Genomic DNA, 7,979 nt, shown 5'->3' with positions numbered 1-7,979 from the left:
TCTCTCTCTCTCTCTCTCTCTCTCTCTCTCTCTCTCTCTCTCTCTCTCTCTCTCTCTCTCTCTCTCTCTTCTCCCATTAGAATACAAACTCCTTGAGGGCAGAAACCATTTTTTTTGTGTTTCTCAGCATCCTTAGTATTCAGCACAGTGCCTATCACCCAATAATGAATCCAATGCTTATCAAATGCTTGTTGACCTGACTTGAATTCCCATTCCTCATCCAATATTTGATTTTCTTGTATATTTATATACAATATATGTATAGATTTTCCTGAGCAATACGAGCAGTATGAATGCCTCATAAAAAGTACAGAAACACACAATTGACTCGTGTTTAGAAGGTTCACTGGCGTTCTCATCTCCTGGTGATAAATCTGTTCTCCTTTGAGTTCAGAAAGATGGGATCAGGTTGACATCAGAGAGGAAGCTGGTAAAGGACCTCGTGAGTAATTTATGCACCACTAGGAGGCATTTGACTTAATAGTTCAGGATCTTATCTTGACCCATTACTTTGCAGTCTTATAGAGAAGCCAGAGTTTCAGTTATCTCCCTTAACCTAACCATTCTTGTATTTGAGTATTATTGAATTAAGTGGCCACACTTTCTGTTACATATTTGATCCATTTGTACTTATAAGAATCCTCTTTCTCTTTTCTTGGTACCTCAAGTAAATAGAACTCTAAATTTTGGTTGATGCTGAATTGTTAGTTTTGTTCTTTGAATTGCACTTAACTTTGGGGCTTTTGTTCTTAATCCCCAATCAAGAGTATAGATGATGTCTGATAGGCTTTCCCCCTTCCGGATTCCCAGATTTCCATGTGTTTCTTTTTGGGTTGCCTTTAATCGATTGATACAGCATTCAAGTTTTCCACTGTGCATACTGGCTGGAGATCGATGTAATCTTCCAAAGTCTTTTTGTGGCTCGCCAGTGGTTTCTTCAAGTAATTCCTGTCATGGTGGGCCGTAACACTTGTAAGTTCGAAGTGTAATGGTGTAGTAGCTTAAGGTGTGATCTTAGACAATTCTGCCTTTCACATTATGGCTCTTGCCATGGCAACAGTGACAGGTACTATTTCATATGCTATCATACGCAAGTCCTGAAATGGGTTCAGCGAATTCCAGGAGAATGTGTTTGGTCACTGCTGTTGTATTAGGACATGGTGAAAGCATTGATAACCCCAGTCCATTTCATCAGAGTTTTTGTCTCGACTTCCCTGATGGTCACTTCTATCAATCCTGGTGAAATACCTATCTTGCTGTCCATCTTGCTTTCTTATGGCAGAAGAATATGTGGCCCTCTGTGTTGAGCTGATCACCATAATGGTTCCAGTAGGGCCAGCTTTCAACTCCCTGCCTCCCTACCTATTTCTGAGATTCCTAGGAGCTGGCTCAGGTGATAAGCCAATCAGTAGCATTAGCAGAGCCCAATTAGCTATCTTTTCAGGGTGTCTGCCTGGTTTTCACAGCTACCACAATGATCTCGGGGTACACAGAGTGCTTGCTATATACATCATCCTGTCTGGCATTCCCTTACTTTGTCCTTCCATCACAACATAGACGACAGGTTGGTCTTTGAGGGGTTGTGGTGGTTGTTGTTGCTGATGTGGCACAAGTGGAGAGCAAGCTGGTCTTAGAGTCAGGATGACCTCAGTTCACATCCTATCTCTGCCACCTTTTATTTTTTAATTTTAATTTTTAATATTTTCCCATAATTACATGCTTCATGTTCTTTCCCTCTCCCCCAAACCCCACTAAACCACCTTAGCTGACACGCAATTCCACTGGGTTTTACATGTATCATTGATTAAGACCTAATTCTATATTATTGATAGTTGGACTATTTAGTGTCTCCAACCCCAATAATATCCCCATCAGCCCATGTGATCAGGCAGTTGTTTTTCCTCTGCGTTTCCACTCCCACAGTTCTTCCTCTGAATGTGACTAGTTTTCTTTCTCTTAAGTCCCTCAGCCTTGCTCTGGATCCTTTCTGCCACCCTTTAACTGTGTGACTCTGGGTGAGTCCCTTCACCTATGAGACAACTCTTTAGACTAAGTTGCTGAGAACATTCAGGTGTCTTTCTGAAAAGGGAGTTTCCTCACTGGGAGTTTTTTAAATGGATGAAATCATAAGTCGTATGGTAGAAATGTGAAAGGGATGCTGGTGTAGATTTCACCATATTGGTAGTGACCTGAAAGTGTTGGGGATTTGACAGTCCCACTGCTATCTCTGTAACAGTCCTGATGGCTTATGCTTCAGTATACTTTTCTAGAAGCCCTGGAGTTCTTCTATTATCTCTCCACAAACTGTTTCTGATGCCATTGATTTTTGATCGAAGACATCTCGCGTCTTTTTCCCATTTTCCTCTCTTTCAACTTGGTGCTGCTCTTTCTTACTATACAAATATTTTATTTGGGTTCACCTTCCTCTAATCTTTTTTTTTCAGGGTATCCATAGCTTTCAAAAGGTTTTGCAACTTCTATTCAAAATTACTTCACTCCTTATCTCTTCCTTCAACCTTCTTGTGAGGCCCTCTAATGACTCATGTAAACCTAGAGGCCATTTCATATTTTGTTCAAGAGTTCTAATTGCCATTATTATAAATTATTTTTTTCTTCTCACGTTTTGCTTTGGGAGTCTTTTACACCTATAATATTTCTTCACAGTATTTGGTGTTTTTCTTTATTCGTTTTCTTTAGTGCTTTCCTTTTTTGTTTTGGATATTTTTTTTTCTTTTTCCTCAGGCTCCCTGACTCCTTAGTTCCACCTCAACCTCCCACTACCCCATCCCTGCCTGTCACGCATGGACATTTTACTCTTAGCTTCCTCCTGTTTCACCGTAGGAGGCTTCTACTAGAATTGTTCCTGAGCCTCAGATAAGAGGGTTCCTGGGGGCCCTTGATGTTTGGCTCTGTGATCCACCACCTGGAGTGGGAGCTGGGGAGTGGAGCCAGCAGCAGACAGGTATAGGAGACAGCTTCAGGGAGGGGTGAGGAAGAGGGAGGGAACTACAGTTTCCTGGTGATCATCTGTCATGATTGCCCCAGTCCCAGATATCTTTTGGCACCAAAGTTGTTGTGCAATTAATTCTGGCCTGTAGTGGTAAGACAGAGAGGAATCCTTGCCCATCACAGCCAAAGCAATTGTGGCCCTTAAGAGTCCCAGTGATTACCTCTTTGCCAACTAGGTTCTCAACTTTTCCCAACTCTGAAGTTCATGGGAGGAAAACAGGGGATTTGACAAAGCAGAAACTGAGAAGAACTGGGCAGACCCCTGGTGACCTCCTGCCCAGCACAAAGTCAGTAAGTCCTCCCCAAATCTCTCTTACCTCTGGAACCACTCACTGCCTGGAGTTTAGATTTACTCAAGACACCTGCTGGTGTCTTCCTCCCTTTTCAGTTTCCTGTGGGGAAGACATCCAAGACATTTCCTTTCTTCTCTTCCTTTTCCTTCTTTTATTTCAGAAGCAGAATGGAGTGGTAGATAGTCTTGCTTCTCCTTCATACTGACTGTGACCCTGGGCAAGACACTTAAATTCTCAGTGTTCTAGGTGGCTCCCTAAGACTGTAAGTTGCAGAGATGGTGCTAACCTATTTTTGTAGAAAGAGTTCCCTCATACTGGAGTTCCCTGAACCATGTAAACCAGTGGTCTAGTCCTGATATATTTCGTCTTTTTAAGGAGCTGAGAGGGAGAGTTGTGTTTTACTGATTCCCTTCTCAGAAGGAATCTTGCTCCATTTGAGCCATTTGGAATTCTGGGCTCCCATTCTTTGTCTAGCCACTCATTCACGTGTCCATCATTTTCCTCTCTAAGAACTTCATTCAAAGCACAGCTTCTGGAATATAATATAAAAGTTTAGCTTCTTCCTCTATCCAATTCCTCTGCCAACTTTCCATTCCCCGCTCTTTTTTTAATTACTTAATTTCTTTTAGGGGAATTTCTTCAGGAAGGAAGCAGGAAGCAGGAAGCAGTGTGCTGTGGTTATTGTAGCTTTGTATGTTGAATCATGAAGACCAGTCATACCTCTTTCCTTCTCTCCTCTCAGTTGTCTCCTGCAGTTGTCTTCTGCTGGCTCCATTCCCCAGTTCCCACTCCAGGTGTTTGGGTTCCAGAGTCAAACATCAAAAGTCCCCAGTAACTCTCTTATATGATGCTCCATTCAGGAGCAATTCCAGTAGAGGCCTCCAACAGTGAAACAGGGGAAAGCTAAGAGAAAAATATCTATGGAAGGTAAACTGGAATCGGGGAGACTAAGGAATTAGTACTTACTAAATTCTTGCTGATTAATTGGCAATGAAATACTAAAACTTGATGGCCAAATATCTTGGTGTTTTAAACATTGGGTTTCTTTTTGTCAGTCACTTGTAAATTGTATTAATCAGTATCTCGCCTTCTACTTTTACTATTTGGGGGGGGGGGAATTTTGGGATATTTTCTTAAGTATGGTATTCAGGCTTTTTAAGAGCTGTGCATACCTTAATTTTTTTCTTCTGATTATTGTGTCTGCTAGGTCATGTGCTCAGAGTCCAAACATTCTTCTAGGATCAAATAAGATAATATTTATAAAGCACTTAACTTAGTGCCTGGCACATAATAAGGATAGGTTCTTAATAAATGCTTATTTCGGAGAAGGGAAAAATTTATCACCAAATAAGAGATAGGGAGCATTATAAGATGTAAAGTGAATAATTTTGATTATATTAAATTAAAAAGCTTTTGTGCAAACAAAACCAATGTAACCAAGATTAGAAGAGAAACAACAAACTGGAAAAAAATTATAATAAGTTCCCCTGATAAAGGTCTAATTTCTCCAATCTATAGAAAACTAAGTCAAATTCATAAGAAAGTAAGATATTCCCCAACTGACAATGGTAAAAGGATATGAACAAGCAATTTTCAGATGAAGAAATCAAGCTATCAATAATCATATGAAAAAATGTTCTAAATCACTCTTGATTAGAGAAATATAAATTAAAACAACTCTGATCTTCCATCGCATACCTATCACATTGGCCAATATGACAGTAAAGGAAAGGGCTAAATGTTAGAGGGGATGTGGCAAAATTAGGACACCAATGCATTGTTGGTGGAGTTGTGAACTGATCCAACTGTTCTGGCGGGCAAAGGACCAGAAAATTGAGCATACCCTTTGATCTTATAGTACAACTACTGAGTCTGTATCCCAAAGAGATAATTTAAAAGGGGAAAAGACCTACTGAGAGCCACAAATATATTTATATTAAAATATTTAAAGCAGCTCTTTTTGTGGTGGTAAAGAATCAGAAATTGAGGGGATGTCCATCAATTGGGGAATGGGTGAACAAATTATGGTATATGTTGGCAATGGAGTATTATTGTGCTATAAAAATGATAAGCAAGGTGGGTTCAGAAAAACCCAGAAAGATCTACATGAACTGATTCAAAGAGAAATTAGCAGAACCAGGAGAACATTGTCCATGGGAACAGCAATACTCTACAATGATCAACAGTGAAAACTTTGCTACTCTCAGCAATGCAATGAGCTGGGACAATTCTGAAGGACTTATGATGGTGAATGCTATCCACCTCCAGAGAAAGAACTTTTGAGTCAGATGGATGTGTATCAAAGCATACTATCTTTCATGTCAATGTATTTACGGTTTCATTTTGGGGTTTGGGGTTTGTATGAGTGTGCTTTTACAACAATGACCAATATAGAAGTGCATTTTGCATGATAAAATATGCGTATTTCTCTTTTTCCCTTCTAGAGTTATTGTTTTTCTGATATGGCAGTTTCCCCACATCTCTCTAATTCTAAGTGCCAAATACTTTGGTCTCTTTGTCAGACTCTCCAATTTAGAGAAACCATCAATTTCTAAATTCTCTTATTTATATATTCTTTGAACATTCTGATTTTTGTCCAAATTCCCTTTGTAATTTCTTCTTTTAATGATTTTATTTTGCTTTTGAAAAATTCCAGAGTATTTGTTTTTTTCATTATTGCAGGGGATCCTAATGGGGGGGGCGGGTATTCACTTTTCTAAATAGCATAATATTTATTCATTATATTGTGGCCTTTTCTGGATTGCTTATTCATTGTTCATTTTTAATTTATGAGTCTCACTGTTGTTTTTTTCTACTTGAGGGTCAGGCTTCTACCCAAGTTTTCTTTCTTGATCTTTTTGCTTTTCATCCTTTCCACTCGATTCTTGGTCTATTGCACTAATTGCAAGCACTCTTACCCATCCCTTTTTCTACTTCCATAGGATAGAGTTTTTCCTGCTTAGGGTCCCAGAGATAAGCATTTGAGGAACTCAGCCGAGTCTCTGCAATGTAGGAATTCTACAGAAAGGCAAGCACAATTAACTTTAATTTCTCTTTTCCCTTAGAAATGGAAGCACCTTCTTCTCAAGCTATATCTGCCCTGCTGGGTCTTACTCCAGTTCCTTAGAATTGAGCCCTCTTTCCAATACACATAGCTCAGTGTGTTCCATGGTTCAACCTGTTAAAGGAAAGGAACAGTTCAAACTGAATCGCTGCCTTGAAAGGACAGGATGGAGGTTGTCAGATCATTTGTAATGGTTATTTAATGTTGGGGCCGGCCAAAAGTGGTCATGGTAAATGGAAATTTCAGCAGCTCATCCCTCTACTGATACTTCAGAAGGCATAACATTTTGTGCAGACATTCCCCATCTTCTCTTCCTGCTAAGATTTTCATTATCATAAATTTGGCACATTTCTTGCCTGTTTGAGAATACTAAGTGAGGAAGTAACTCTGAAAACAACTTACACAGCCAACGGGCTCATCACATGATCTTCTGTTTGCTTTTCTAAGTGGAAAAACCTCACTGATAGCTCATTCTAATCTCCTTCCCTCTGTCATAATGATATGTCAGAGATGGAAGGAACTTTACAGATCATCTAGTACTTCCTCCATAATTTTACAAATAAAGATTCATAGAATCATTGATTCAAAGAATGTTAAGGCCTGGAAAGGAAATGAGAATAAATATTGTCAGAATTGGAATGGGCTTCGGAACAACAATAGACAGAGATGGCAGGTAACTTGGAAAAAATAGGCCAACAGAATTTTATTTTTCCATTTATTTTCTACCTTAACTAGGAACTCAGACTCACTGATGATCAATTCATGAAAACAAAACAAAACAAAAAAGATGATGAATTCACCAGATAAAGTACTAAGTAATAACTTTGAATTGTTTGTATACATCACATTCCGACTTTCCAAAAGTCAAATCCCTCAAGGCCTGACTCTAACCATCACTGTCACAAAATGGAAAGAAATTTTCAAAATTGTCTGCTCACCACCTGAAAAATGCTCAAAGGATGTGAACAACAGTTCTCAGAAGAAGAAATGAAAATTATCCATCGTCATATGAAAAAATGTTCCAAATCACAATTGATTAGAGAAATGCAAATCTCAAACCTATCAGATTGGTAAACATGACCAGAAATAAAAATGATAAATGTTGATGGGAAAATGGGGAAGTTGAGACACTAGTACCCTGTTAGTAGAACTGTGAACTGATACATTATTGTGGAGAGCAAGATGGAACAGTACTCAAAGGACCATGAAAATATGCATAACCTTTCACATCACAATAGCACTAGTGGGTCTGTATTCCAGAGAGATCAGAGACAAGGGAAAAGGACCTACCTGTACCAAAATATTTTTAGTAGCCCTTTTTGTAGTGGTAAAGACTTGTAAACTGAGAGGTTTTCTGTCACGTGGGGAATGGCTAAGCAAGTTGTGGTATATGATTGTAATGTAATCCTAATATGCCATAAGAAATAAAGAACAGGATGATTTCAGAAAACCCTGGAAAGACTTACATGAACTGATGCAGAGTGAAGTGAACAGAACTAGGTGCATAATATATACAGTAACAAAAATATCATGTGATGGTAAATTGTGAAGTACTAAATCATGATCAGCAAAGCAGGTTTCCAAGATATCCACAGGATGAAAAATGCGGCCAA

This window comes from Gracilinanus agilis, chromosome X, assembly GCF_016433145.1.
Source record: "Gracilinanus agilis isolate LMUSP501 chromosome X, AgileGrace, whole genome shotgun sequence".
NCBI lineage: Eukaryota > Metazoa > Chordata > Mammalia > Didelphimorphia > Didelphidae > Gracilinanus > Gracilinanus agilis.
The sequence above is the reverse complement of the archived record's forward strand: the minus strand, read 5'-3'. Positions refer to the sequence as shown.